At 31.7% G+C, this 15,130-nt stretch overlaps 2 long non-coding RNA genes across 4 annotated transcripts; one reads left to right on the top strand and one right to left on the bottom strand.

The window, feature by feature from the left end:
- Positions 1 to 5,796: 5,796 nt before the first annotated feature.
- On the bottom strand, positions 5,797 to 10,231 carry LOC107364999 (uncharacterized). 2 transcript variants are annotated; one of them, XR_003082735.2, is made up of 4 exons: positions 9,730 to 10,230; positions 9,388 to 9,564; positions 8,619 to 9,314; positions 5,797 to 7,338 (listed from the first exon to the last, which is right to left on the bottom strand). It is a non-coding gene; the product is annotated as an uncharacterized LOC107364999 (long non-coding RNA). The 2 variants fall into 2 exon arrangements; XR_001569322.3 differs by lacking the exon at positions 5,797 to 7,338 and having other exon boundaries at positions 8,347 to 9,314; positions 9,730 to 10,231.
- A 135-nt stretch (positions 10,232 to 10,366) lies between these two features.
- LOC107364998 (uncharacterized) lies at positions 10,367 to 13,823 on the top strand. 2 transcript variants are annotated; one of them, XR_016200039.1, is made up of 7 exons: positions 10,367 to 10,507; positions 10,569 to 11,116; positions 11,554 to 11,758; positions 11,838 to 12,027; positions 12,105 to 12,588; positions 12,776 to 13,128; positions 13,306 to 13,823. It is a non-coding gene; the product is annotated as an uncharacterized LOC107364998 (long non-coding RNA). The 2 variants fall into 2 exon arrangements; XR_016200038.1 differs by having other exon boundaries at positions 12,776 to 13,230.
- Positions 13,824 to 15,130: the final 1,307 nt, after the last annotated feature.

The raw sequence follows: 15,130 nt of genomic DNA, 5'->3' as shown, positions 1-15,130 counted from the left end.
GCCTCTCACCAATTTAGTATTGCTGGGCTAATTGCAGTCTCTCACTCTGTTGATACTTAATTGTGTTAATTAATATTCAACTTGAGACCATTTTCTGCTCCATACCTTACATTGAAACATTGCGAAAAAGTTAGCTTTTTTTCCCTTCAAACCTGACTGACTGTCTTGTCAATCAATTTGCTAATTCACTCATTTAAAGTTTAATTAGTAGGATAAACTACTGCGATTGGGGATACATTATACTTATGTAAATTATCATTGGCAGTTTAATCAAACACTCATTCCTAAACTCCCAAGTAACACTGTAAAGCCAAACTAGGAAAACTTTATTTACATTGAAATGTCAAACAAGGATAATGGTATTGTTAAATTGTTACATTGTTAAAATTATCTTTGAATTGTAATGAAGGCTAATCAAACTAAGTAAATACTGTTAATCACTTAATTAACACCAAAATGAGGATATAAACACGTTTAAGGTGTTGAATGTTAATTACCAGTTGATCAATCAATGGAAGTGAACAAAAAAGTGGTTTCCCATTTGACAACCCAAAAAGTAGGCAATTGAACCCACAACTTATCCCTCTGTGAAAACACTTGGATCAATCAAATAAAATGTCAACTGTAATAACCTGAGAAGAGAGATGATTAACCTGTTCAGGTGATTAGTTAGGCTGATCATGTAAAGTATCCAATTTTTGGGTTAAAAACTGAACATTAACAAATTGTAATTTGATTGAAAAGAGCAACAAAAATTGAATTGAAAAAGTGAATCTTTTCCAGATTGTAATTTGCACTTGATGGCATTGAAATTGGATTAAGAAATTTAAATATTACCATCATCATCATCATGAGAGGATATTTCATCATAATCATCCTGAGCACCAGATTTTTGGTGTTTCCAGATAGGAGCAAGCAAAAACCTTGAGGCTGACAATTAAAGATGAAGAACGGAAAAATCTTGAAGAGTTTTGGTAAACATTATTATGATATTTTTATTACATTGGAACATCATTAAACAACTTTAATCAATTGACTATTGATTCTAATCAAATTGATTGTTTTAGTCAAGTTATAATCAATTGAATGAACCAAACTATGTGCATTGTAATTGGAATCAATGATTGAAGTAATCAAGTAAAATTTCTTGGAAAGGGTCAAAACTGGTGAACAAAAATACAGAAGAGAAATGGTTTTTTTATCCAAAGCAAAATATGACAATTGTAATGATAATGAAGTGTCAATTGAGTATGAAATTGAAATTGAACAATTGATTGTTCAATAGTAATGATAACATTAGGATTGGTGTTGTTATATTTCTTGATACTAAATGATTAAATCAATCGCTGGGAGAGACAAAAATAGCAACATGGATTAGCTTGTAATGACAATGTAAAGATGGCTAAAGATGAAATTGAAACATTGAATAAATGTAAAGATTGAAAGAGTGCAAAGCTTCAATCCTGAGCTTTCAATGAGCAGGATGATGGGGAGATAATTTAAATAATATAAAACCAATATGGCTGATAATAATAGCAATTGACTAAATGTGACAAACTACCAGTAAAGACGGATTAACTGTTAAAATTTGATTGTAAGAGGATTGTAAATGTATTCAAGTTAACATGTAAGAAGACGAGAAGAGAGAAGAAAAAATTGAAGCGCAAAATAAAAATTAAAAATCAATTCAACTCAACTTCTGGGTGCGACTAAAGGATGATGATGAACAATGGTGAGAGTTTGAAAAGGACGAAGATGAAAAGGAAGATGGTGAGGAATAAAGGAGAATGAAGATGATGAAGATGATTAAGATAATAATGATGATAATGATGATAATACAAAGAGATAAAATTTCTGAGTTGAGCGCTTTTTAAATCATTGAGATTGGGCCAAGAAGATGAGGATCAAGTAAAACCCACAAGAGACGAACACATTTTACAACCTCAATCGTTTTCCTTTCTTTCTTCTTCTTCTTCTTCTTCCTCTTTTCGACAGTTTTGTTTGTCTTCCTCTTTCTCTCTCTTCCATCACAGGTCTTCCACCTCCTCTCGCTTCATCTTCATCTGCTTACTCTTGATCATCCTCATCATCACCATCGTTTGAATTCCTGAGGCTTTGATATTTAAAACATAACTGAATGTTTCGTAGCTCGTTTACTTGTTTAGCCTTTACATTCTTCCATTCATCTTTCCCTTCATTTTTATCATCCTCATCATTCTTCATTTCTCTTCCCTTTCCTCTATCTTTACTCTCTTCTCACTATATCATCATGCAAAGCATTACTCTGGGAATGACATTTTACACATTGAACTTTACCATTTTGTGATTAATTGATATGACAATTTTTACTCAACTTAACGTTTTTACAATGAGAATAGGCATTTTAGGTTTGAGTTGATGAAACTCAAAAAATAACTGTCAGATAGTTTGTCTGTAAAAATGTCTTCCATGAACAAATTTTTCCACTTTTATAACAATTAAAATTAAACTATTGCCATGATCATCATGTAAATTTAACCCAGTCAAAGTGAACCAAGAAAAGATGTTGAGATGTAACCAAGAAAATTGTTGATTAACTTTCACTATTAGACTATTAAAAGGCTGAAAACACTCTCTCACAGAGACTAACGATTTAACCAGAAATTTGAAGCTACAATTTAGGTAATATAATTATCCTTATTAAATTGATTTGATTCGTTTGTCGTTAACACAAAACCAATTTACCATTTCCGACTCATTTTTGATTCATTTTTCAATCATTAATAACTTGTATCTCATGTTGATCAAGTTAAATCAAACATCCGGCTGCAATTAACTGTTAACTTTAAATGGTGACCTTTACTTTCAATGTAAACCTACCCTTAGGCCTGAAGCTCAAGCTAATCATTTTTCAATCATCAAACATCATCATCATCGTCACCATCAATAACGTTCATTTTTTTACACTTCAAGCATATTCAGCTCTTGACCATCATTCACATGAAAGAAACATTAAAAAAAAACTTTCACACATTGAAAATTTTCATGAAACAAATTTAATCTGATTTAGGTTAACAAACTACCGAGCCTTTAATTGGCAACTCAATGACAATATTAATGATCTTACGTAATTAGATTTAATCCAAATTAAAGTTTGTTTCCCTTGTAAATGTTACCGTAAGAAGCTGACTATTGAGTTACTCTTGTCCTGAGAAGGTTGACTTTGAAGGATGAAAAAAGCCTCGTCTATCAGGCAATTGTAAGTGCATCTTACAAGTTGTTTAATTTGTGTGTTTTTTTTGTTTTCTTGGTTACTTGCCTAATTATTTTGATTGTTTGTCATTTGTACATATTTATACACTACAATTGTATGAAGTAACTGTATTCATTTATATAAATATACATATGATTGTTGATGAGGATGAAGAGGCAAAATGAATGGTGATAATGTTGATGAAAAATAAGACGTTGGAAGCTGGATAAATGTTGTTAAGCTGTTTATGAGGCTCTCATTATAATCGGTTAAAATTAATTACCATCGACGCATTCAATCTGTTACGGAATTTGTCAACAATCATGATAATGATGATGATTAAGCTAGATTCACATAATTTCATCTTAATCTTCCCTTTCATTTCTTCATAAAATTCATACAATTCAAAGACTGTTTTGGTTGTTGCCTGAGTCAACCAAAATTAACCTTTCCCTTGAAAACCATCTTATGGTCAGAGTTTTCATCATCTTGTATTTAAATTGTTATTATCATTACAAGTGGATCAGCAAACATTGTTTATTATTGATTAGTGATCCTATTGTATGGCTCTTGATAACAATTAACAAATCATTTTGTGTTTTCATCGCCAATTTCAATCAAATCCTTATAAAGACTGGAAATTTTACCTTTCAATGATTAAGCTGATGAGGCCAAGTCTCGTGTAAACTCAAAATTGTTACTCTAATTGTAGTTCAACAGTTGAGTCTATTAACAGCCTAATTGTAATCTAATTGATTTATCCTAATGTTGTCTTATTGTGGTCTACATTGAATCATGATTATCATGAGATTCAGGTTGTTATAACAAGTTAATCGGTTATTAACTTGAATATTTGTATTCTTTTGCTTCTTCATTGAAAAGGAATCAAATCTAGTTTTTAAGCTTACCTTTTACAAATCATCATCATTATTGTAAAATCATTTTAGCACAAATTTAACTTCAATTTCTGACCATCAAACATTTAATCATATTATAAGTTGATAGTTAAAGATGAATCCTGTTTCACTCTAAACAAAAGTCAAAAGTACAATTTAATTGCAACCTCAATTGTAATTGCCAAAATATTTTGGTAAATCTTGTTAAACGGTGAATTTTTTTCTAATTGCTGGATTCATTGACAACTCAAAACCAAAACAATGTTGGTTCAAACCCAAAAATTGAATGTTTTTTTCCTTAAATTTCTCTTCTTTTATTAGTCAATAAATTATGAATTTTGCTCATTTCATAGTCAATTGTTCAAATAATAGTTATAAAAAGCCTCCTCTGGTCCGACTTGTCTGTCCTTTCCGTTCAACCTTGCTGTTACAATGGCGGTCTTTTGCAGGGTCGTGATCAACTTTTTCTGATGGTTCTGAGGCCAATAGTCTATAAATTGAATATCTTCAAGAGGATATAAGACTTGATCAATATCATGCTGAATATGGACCATGAGACTTAAGGATACAATCCAAATCTTATGGGTCTTGATATCATTATTATGTTTCAAAGCATTTTTGCTAGCTTACAAGTGAAAATGTCATTAAACTCGCTTAATTATTCAACTGCTGATATTTTAAGTCTATGGAAGGTAGAATCAGTTAAAAATTGTTAATACTAATTGAAAAAGGATTCAATGCTCAAATTATCAGGAAAATATGCATTTTTTGGATCAAGAAAAGTAGTTGAAATGTCAATTGAATGAGTTCACGCACGAAAACAGAGAAACTATGCGTTACATGGAAAAAATTAGCGTAAGGTCATAGCGATAATATAAAGATTATTTTGCACCAATCGGTTCGAGTCTGACCAAGTCATAATCAATAAAGTATCAATTGAAGTGAAACGACCTAATCGTTATATCCCGTGATCAAAGTCTTGAAAATAGATTTCCTAGAGTTAATCAAGAACTATATCTACACATCAGCCCTCTATCATGATCGGTTTGCGAGAAAATATCAAAACATTTCGTCTTTGAAGCGCAACTGTGGTCAAACTCGACATGCTACTGAAGCTTTGAAAAAACCTAGCATGGTTTTGCATAAATTAAGTTAATTTTCAATCTGTCGAGAGTCGATTTTTCGAGGCACAAACCTCGTTTTTTATAAAGATTTTGTTCCCACGCTAATTTAACGTCAAAATCAAGCTAAATTAGGTTAAAAAGTTGGTCTAGACTCGGCCAAAAGTAGCCCAGAGCGGCAAGAGCCCTGTGTAGGACTTTTATAACTGCTAATAAAAATCACCTTTTTATTGTCAATGAAAAAAACTCAAGAGTCAACAATCGAGTTTATATTATTCAATTTTCTCAATCATCACGACACTTTCAATTCAACTTTACTAATCACAAGATTATCTGCTAGTCAATCGTTAATTATACAATTAATGATTTACTCTTCACTTTTCTTGTTCAACTTAATTTTCTGCATTAAATCAAGTATCTTTTTTTACCTCATTAATCCAAATTTACATTCAACATTGACATTGATTAAGAAAAAATATAAAACGTTTCAATTGAAATAATTAAAAGTTCAGTTTCCCTTTTTCAGGTTTTTACTGATTAAACAATATTTAGCATCTTATTACTGTTAATTTGACGTGTAATACAAGTTATTCATTTGACGTTTGTTTGCACTCCATGCTGACGATTGCAGCATGGAAATGATGACGATATCAAATGACTTGATCATATCAATCAAATAGTATCATAATCATTATCGTACTCATTAGACTCTTGTCTTGTGTTTTATGATTTTTCCAGCAGAAAAAAAAGGTAATCTGAATAAATTATTTATAAAGAAGCACAAAAAAAAGTCTTAACTCTTCTCCTCATGAAACTTGAACATTGAGAAGCATTGAATCTAAATAATTGGATTGAGAGGTTAAAAATGAAAGCAGTTGAAATGGTTGAATGTTTTGAAAGGGTTTCTGGTTCAGGTTTGGATTGGTTGGTATAATTATAACTTGAGTTGATTGAATGAAAGTAAAAAGGTATTTTATCAAACACCAACCAAATAAAAGGTGTTAAACACGTAAATTTCATGATAAAATGTGTACCTGATGAAAGGAAAGGGAAACAACACTCAAAGGGGTGAAAAGGCAACAAATTAATTGAGTCTAAATGTAAGTGATAAATGTTTTTGGCTTGAGCTTGGTATTGTTGTTACCTTAATATTTTGCTTTCCTTTATGTTGACAGCTTATTCCTACGTCATTCCAATGATGCATAAACTATCTGAAAATACCGTTGATAGTGATGATGTAAAAAATAGAGGGAAGAAGAAGGAAGAGGAAGATTTGAAAAGGTGACAGATAAATGATAACTCAGAGGCTTTCATTTCGTGTTCATCAACAGAAAGATGCTTTCTTTACAATCAACAAATAAAACTATGAAATGATGATAATCTGGTATTTCTGCCTTTCTCCATCATTTTTATCAGCAAATGCACCAAAAACAGTTTACAACAGCTATTAAATGTATTGCGAGTAAACATGGATTAAGCCTGAGCTTTTTACCAAGACTTGGGTTGCCTTTTGACTTGTTTATCGTTCCTTTGCTTTAACCTTGCCTGTCTATGGGAATGATAATAACTCCATCATTCATTACATTTCCAGGTTAATTGAGCCTTGAACTTTTGTAGCCTTTTTTTCCTCAATCTTTACTTTCCTTTCCATGGTGGCCACACTAGTGTTTCACAATTAACCACTCTGTCTGTGTCTCTTTCTATTTTTTTCCTTCGTTGTCTACTTTTCTATCCTCATCAAGTTTCGTGGGATCGGTGAAAATCGCATCGCTAAATGATCCGTTCATCCATATAAATAACATTGTAAAAAACAACCAGACAAAGTCTTTTCCATCCTTTTGCATTAATAACTTTTCCATCTTTAACCTTTTTTTTCCAGATTCAGCTCAACAATTAACCTTCATCACTTGCGGAATACCGAACATTGATTAACATTTCTTGATTGATAAAATATAATTGAGTAAATTTAGCGCCTCGCAACCGACCCCAACAGGTAAACTCATTTTACCTCTCTCCTCTCCTTCACACCAAGAAATGTTTCAAACCAAATTTTCATGGTTTCTCGGTGTCATCGACCAATTTTGCGCTCCTTTTGAAAAAAATACATAAAATAACTGGATAAGTAAAGATAGCAAAATTTATTACCATTTTGAAACATTGTTTATATTCAGACAATCCTGATAAATAATGGCTGATGGATGCATCAGCAGTTTGATTAGCTTGTCAATTAAAGCAAGCTAGGTGTTAGGTTGTCAAACGTGAACATTAATTTCATTATGAAACAAAATACAGAAGTGGTCAGGGTTAATTTAAAGGGCAACTATGAAAAGATCTGCAATTTTGTCATCTTAACCCTGGCCACTGCTGTAATGACATTAATAATAGCTTAATGACTTAATAACTAAACAGCTTCAAGAATAAGTTTTACTGCTGTTTGAAGGTAACTACGAAAAAAATGGTCCAAATAATTGATAAAAGTGACTGAAAACGGTGACAAAATGAAACGATGCTGATAATGATGAAGATGAGGAAAAATAAGGATAACCTCTTTTATTTTGCCTTCCCATACTAAACCATCTGCTTATTCAGATGAGTATTTATCTTTACTCCGAAAAGTTTTACTGTGATCAACTAATAGCATTGTTAATAGCTAACCTTGCAATTAAAGCAGAAAAGATGTTTAACTTAATAGTGAAAAGACCTTCATTATCATGGTTACACACACAAACACACCATTTTAATAGTTAAAGTTAAGGTGAAAATTATGAGTTAACTGCAAGATAAAAAGATGAGAGAAACGGGAAACAGATTTCTTTCATTTTTCTTCCTCTTCATCTCAACATTAGTTAAATTTTAGTGAAAAATGTATCAAAAATAAGGTAATATATGCATTTAGCCTTTCATCAATGATACAGACTTAATAATATACTTTCAAGTGCATTAAACTGAAATCATTTTTTTTAAAATGCTTCAATTTTTGATCAATTTATTAACCAAAAAACGCATTCCAAAATGAAGCTATCACAAGTTCAACACAGTTGCTTCAATTTTTCAATCCTGTTGACAGAAGGAAGCTCAAAATTTTATCAAATTACTATTGAAATAATAAAAAATTTAATTTTAAATCTAAGAAGTAGTAAAGTATGATTAAATCTAGAATTATTGAAGTTTTTATGGCTTTCAAATATTACAGGAACCTTAAATTAACGATAACAATAATAATAATGATAAGCTACAAAGCTAATCTGAATACTAATAGTATGGATGATGGCTGGTAATGATGATAATCATAGTTAGTAAATCCTGTTTTGACATTTACCTACAAGTCTTCTGTCAAACACAAAAAAATGAGGTAAAGAATCACATCACCTTTCATCTTTCTCTCCTTTCCTCCATCATCATCGCCTTCTTCCTCTTGGTTTTTCCTTGGTAAAAAACATGGTTAAGCTGAGATTTTGTTGTTTTGGTTCAATCGAGCGTTCAACACAGATATATAAATGTTTATGCCAATGTTGTTGACTGTGTTACAGATTGATTGTTATGTTAATTTGTTGAGCAATAGTCGATGTAAAAGATAAACGATTACAATTAAAATGGATAATCATAATAAAAAGAAAGTGAAGGTAAAAAAACATGTTTCCACTTTGACTTTGGTTTCTGCTACTAATCTTTGCCATCGTCTAATTTTTTTTAAAAGGCTATACGCGCGCGGCTTTTAAATTACTAGAAAATCAGAGGACAGGAAAAAAAGAGCAGAAAGAAGCAGATGTTTCAGAATTGAGAGTTACAAATTAAAGTAGCACTAATTACAAACTAATTTAAAAGAGACTAGGAAGAAAGAGAAGATTATGAAGATGAGATGGGTAAGGTTAGCGAGTGGATGACAGTTGAGAGAGTCTCTAAAGAGGCCATCATCATGAAGAGGGACAAAGTGAAGGATAAAATTGATTGGCAATCATTGCCGCAGGATAAAGGAAGAAAGATGATGATGATAATGAAGATGGTGTGTGTGTGTGTTTGTGTGTGTGTACGTATGTGTGCTTTGAAGAAGGTGAAGGAGCCAAACTGAGGAATAAATAAAGAATAAAGAAATTCTTGAATGAAAATTCATTTGGAACAGAAGTTCGAGTGTACTTACATAGACATTTTAGCTGATGAAGATGATGATGTTGATACATAAACAGCATGCAGTTGTTTTGGGCAACTTTGCAGTTTGACAGAAGATGTAACAACTTTGCAAGTCAAGATCAGGAAAAATCTGCCAATTATCTATTGCATCTCCTGCTACACCAATATGTGTAGATAAATATATGTCCTGTATATACGGAAATAAACATTAAAAAAGAGATTATTAATCAATAATCTAGTAATTTTTAAGCGTAATCGTTAAGTACTATTTGGATTACTAAGTATTAAGTATACAGACAGTGCGTTAAATGTTAATATTTGATTGAACAATGTAAATAACAGGTTACTTTACCATCAACAGGTTAGCAAAAAAAAAATTAACAGCCAGTCAGCCATATTGAGTCAATATTGACTTTTGAGATCAGGTAGTCAATCAAATAAACATTGATTTTGTCGTTGATCCTTCTCTCAGTTTAATGATGTTATTATCACTGAATGATGCTCAATATAATTAGTCAAAATCATGTTAACCATAATTGAATCTAAGCAATTTGGTGAAAATAAAAAGGTGAAAATGACAAGATAACTGAGGAAATGTAACTTTTGTTTTGAAATGCCAAAAAGCCAGCAATGGTGAAACATTGGTATTTGGAATCAGAAAGATCTCAAGATTGTATCGACATCTGATTCCAAGATCCTCAGATAATTTCCTTCTTTTTTCGCTTTCTTTTGTTCTTTGTTTTTGCTAGTTCCTTCATCTCATGTTTGACATTAAAAAAGGCGCGTAAATCATCAGAAACAAAACGATGGTGTAAAAGTAGCAAAAACGGTCAGAAGAGGCAAAAATGTTGACAAACTTGACTTTACTGCTTAACTTGTTCAACATCCTCCTCCTCTTCATTTATCGTCTTGTCTCTTTTTTTGTCTCCTCCATCACCATCACCATCTTTATACTTCAATTCACTATGTCTCACGTTTTTTCTCCTCTCCTCTTGTTGTTCACTTCTCATCGTCATCACCATCTTATTTCTTGAAACATTTCCACTTTGATTATCTGGCCCAAGTTACTATGGGATTAGCCATATATCCGGTGTTAACATTACCGTCACCACCATCATCGTCATCAAAAGGTAATAACAGCGAGGATAATTGACAAATGAAAAATATTGATTACATTTTGATGGTTAACAGGCTCGAGATGGCGATTCAATATAAAAAAAGCTATTTTTTTCTGGTCTCCAGTCAGAAGCAAACGATAGTAGATAAGGTGGACAAACGTAAAATTGGTTTCATCAGATACCATTGAATCGGCTAATAATGAACCAGATTTTTTGTTGATTAAACTGTTCAACGGCAAACTCCATTTCACAACAATCCCAGCTTGAATAGAGGATTAACCATTTGATCCAAATACATGAACTTTTATTTGGCAAATTTTTGCCGTCTTTAACTGATGACAGTTGAACATTATACACAATTTTATAATTAATATTGATCAGCATTCTGACATGTTTCTGTACAAATTAATGACTTTTGTTTGAATTTACCGAATCTTGAGTTAATCACTTCAGCAAAAAAAATTAGATAAGCAAGAAAATTGTCAAAAGAGTAAAACATTGGGATAATGAAAATTATGCTTTTTATGCAAAATTTTCACTGTCGACTGGTAATCTTATAAAACACACTTATCCCTGCCAATTGTTTATCAGTTACAAAACAAATGATTGAAGCAAAAAAAGGTAAAAATCAAGCATCCAAGTTAATTACTTGGGTTGATTAACATCTTTTAATGATAAATGATAATTTAATTGTTTACAATGTATATTCAATGTGTCAGTATGTTTAAATATTTCCTTGCTGTTCAACTTTGTCTCACTGATTTTGCTTCTAATGACTTTTGTTGTTTAGGCCTAGCAAAATACATAATAATGATGATGATGTATTAATATGATTTCATTGAAAGTCATGAATATAATACCGATAATGATGATAATAATGTTAATGGTAATCATCATTATCATCATAATCATGATGTTTCAAGTAACAACAAAGCAACTGTAAACAAACATTTTGACAACAATTGAGCTTCAACGTAAACTTGGATTTGCAATTGAAATTTATCCTTTTGCTGATAATTTTGGATTCATTTTTCACATTTCTAACCCTTCTCATCTAGATGAATATCATCAATGACAGTCAAGAGGCCAATTAAATGACAATTGATGCAGAGTAAATACATCTAAACGTGGTTAAAATGCTCAATGTAATTACATTTACATAGGAATTACAATTAGCTGTTCAAACTCAAGGTGATCACCTTTTGTTGTTTTAACTTTTTTTGCGCTTTAAACAAAGATTCATCATCACCATGGCCATCTCAGGTAATTTAACTTGTTTCTTTTAATCAAACTGAACATAATCAATCAATAACTAATTGGACTCTAAATTTTACCTCTTCAGGTTCAATGGTTAACAAATGGGATCAACCTTTACACTTGAAGGCTAGACTGTTGACAGTTGAGATGGTAGGCAAACAGACATTAACAGAAGACACAAAAAAAAAGGAAAAACAAATCGACGTCAACTCTTTTTTTTAACATTATTTAACAACAGACAGATACACACAAAACACACAATAATTAACCACCAGGTAATAATTATCAAAGGTAATAACAATAATAATAATAGTAATAACCAACAACTGTTTTTTTGTTTCACCTCTTACAGGCCTTCTTTTGTATTTTTTGGTTTCTGCTTTGTCAGTGTGTCAATGTAATTGTTTTTACCGGTCTTAATATCTTACAGCTCTAGTTGTGTTTTGGATCAATGGAGTTGTAATACTAAAGGCGAGTTAAAACATCTAATAATAAGCCCCAAAATGAGATGCTCAAGATGATTATTAGCATTTGGTGATTTCCAGTCTCATCAGTTTTCCCTGTGTGTGTGTTTCTGGCTGCCATTAGAAGCTATTGACCGATGAATGAAAATTATTATCATTGGGAAAGAAAGCCATAAAATAATGAACCTTCGTGACACAATCCATTGAAGATGATTTGTGTAAAGTCTAACGATTAAGCTGGTGATGGTAAGAAGACACGGACATGAGTAAAGATTATAGACAGTGAGAAGCAAAGGAAGACGGTTAATACAAATGGCGACAGAAAAGATTGACAAGGAGGTAAAAAAGGTAACCACGCCTGAAGGATTCAAGGTAACACTCAGTTTATCATTTGTGCACCTTCATTGACATTTTGTCGCTCCACCACAGTTTTGACTATTTTTTTGGGGGGCAGAGGCATAATATCTGTACATACTATTACCACCATCAATATAATCATGGCTATTATCATTATTCTGAATGTTGATTGTTTTTTCTTCTTCTCTCTTCTTACCTTTAGATTATTGTTACACAGCCTACAGCTACAAGATTTGGATACTTGAAAATGCTACTGATTGAGGTTGAGGAAGATGCTACTAATGCTGATGATATTGATGTTGATGGCAAGAAAGAAGTTATTTCCTTTCTTTTTCAATCTTTCTCATCATTTTTAATCATTCATTGAAAGGGAACCAACTGTTGACTGTTTGCTTATCACCAATTCATTTCCGACTGTTTTTTGAATGAATTGGAACAAAGAAGGTCAAGGAAAACGGAAAAAAAGTGGAAAACAAAAGCATAACAAAGCTCAATACCAACAAATGTAATTATCAATAATGGGCAAAGGATAAACTTGATTGAACAGTTATCATGGTATTATTTGATCTCTCAGGCAATTAATAACCAGTGATGGAGTCAATGTTTGAGTTGGAAACCTGTGAAAAAAAACATTAACCCATCAATGAGTCCATCATGGTTATTATCGTAATCTCCAATTGCTGTTACCCTGAATTTTGTAGACTATTCATTTTCCTCTGTCTCTTCCTTCAGATTATTCATCTTATCATTTTCCTGCTCATCGACTCATTGTTCCAAGTTTACTGTCTACCAACACACTTTCATTGACGTTTGACTTTTTTTTATATCATCATTTCTTGTGCCGCCATTTCTCCTGTAATTTGCTGGTTTTGTCAAATTACTTTGTCAGAATGGATGAAAATATTAATTCAAAGGAAATGCTAAAAAAGCAGCTGAAACAGCATGTGGCCATATACAAGGTAACAACAGCAACAAAACCAAACGTACCAACGATGTTGGCCTCAGGTTTAGTTAAAAGCAAGTAATAACTAGAAGCAACACACTCTCAAGTAACTGTAGCATCAGTCAACATGATAAAGACGATGATAGAGTGAGACAGAAGGAGATGAAATAGGTTTTTCATCCTTCATCGTCAGTAAAAAAAAGTAGCAGGAAAAACAAAAATTGTAATTGTAATACAAAACCATCTGCTTTCATTGCAATCATTAGTCTATTTGACAATTGTAATCAACTTACATACCTTATTTTTATTTCATGTTGAGTTGTTTCCCTTATTGTTACCAAATTGTCAACCATTTAGCATAACAATTTTTAAGGTATGAAAACAAAACTCATCTTGATCATCATCATCATCTTTCCATTATAAACATAACATCATTAAACACATTGAGACTTGACAGACTTGAGTTAATGAAGCAAGAATTATTAAAGGTGTTAAAGGTGAATATTGAAGGTGGACTGAATTGTAAAATATACACACACAAAAAAAAGGTTGCAATGGGAAATTAATGATGATGATCAAGACGATAATGAAACAAAAATTAAAGGCGGAGGATAAGTTATGGCTATGAATGAAGTAAAAAAGGTGGACAAGGATTGGGAAGGGATAAAGATGGAGTGAAAAAAGGTCGTAAAAATAGCGTTTAGACGTTATACTGTGAGGAAAATTAGGTCATTTCATTGATCATCATTATCATTAAAATGATCAACATGATGATTTTAATCCGTCCATTACAATAAAAGGTAAAAATGATAAAAAACCACGGGAAAAATTACAGTAAACTTGAGGCAACAACCAGAAATATATTGAGTTCAATTTTATCCTTTTCAATTTACGTTGATTGCTTCTCTCTTTTTTTTACCTAAAATCATTTGAAATCATTCATTGATGATTAGCTAAATTGATTAGCTAAATTGTTGACTCACATTGAGACAACAATGTAACAAACCAAAAACCCAAACCCAATCCCTTTAAACTGATTATTGGGTTGCAAGGTTAACTGTTGGGTCAATGTTTTTGTTGTTAAGCTGAAACAATTTTAATATCATTTTAAGGTGATTCCCGTGTAGACTTTTGAATAGCTGGTTAATAATGTAAAAAGCTTGATGATGAGGAAGAAGATGAGGATAAAAATGATGGTGTGAATAGAGTAGGTTAGATGTTATATGCTATGTATAGCTAGTAAATAAGAGGAGGTGATTTGATGGGAATCCACGAATTCATGGCTGTCAAACTGACCTTATGCATCAAGAACACTCCTTTAGAGAAACAATCTTGATCATTTAGATGATGAAGAGGATGATGATGATGATTATGATCATCTCTCATCAGCATCTTTTTACCAATTGAAAAGTTGGTACCATTAAAATAGGGTTTACCATTGAAAAGTGAATGAAAAAAAAAGGTCCAATTATATTAATAAGATAATGAGAACATGATTGTAAGATGAATACAAATCTGTTGTAAACAATTTACCTTCAACCATATTTTCCCGCCTCAAGTTTGTTTGTTTCCTGCAATTACAGCTTTTCATCATTTCCAATTAATAACATCATC

The sequence above is a fragment of the Tetranychus urticae genome, chromosome 3, assembly GCF_039701765.1.
Source record: "Tetranychus urticae isolate SD_2017Ah chromosome 3, NJAU_TeUrti_SD_1.0, whole genome shotgun sequence".
Lineage (NCBI taxonomy): Eukaryota > Metazoa > Arthropoda > Arachnida > Trombidiformes > Tetranychidae > Tetranychus > Tetranychus urticae.
Note: the sequence above shows the minus strand (reverse complement) of the source record. Positions and strands in the feature narration are given on the sequence as shown.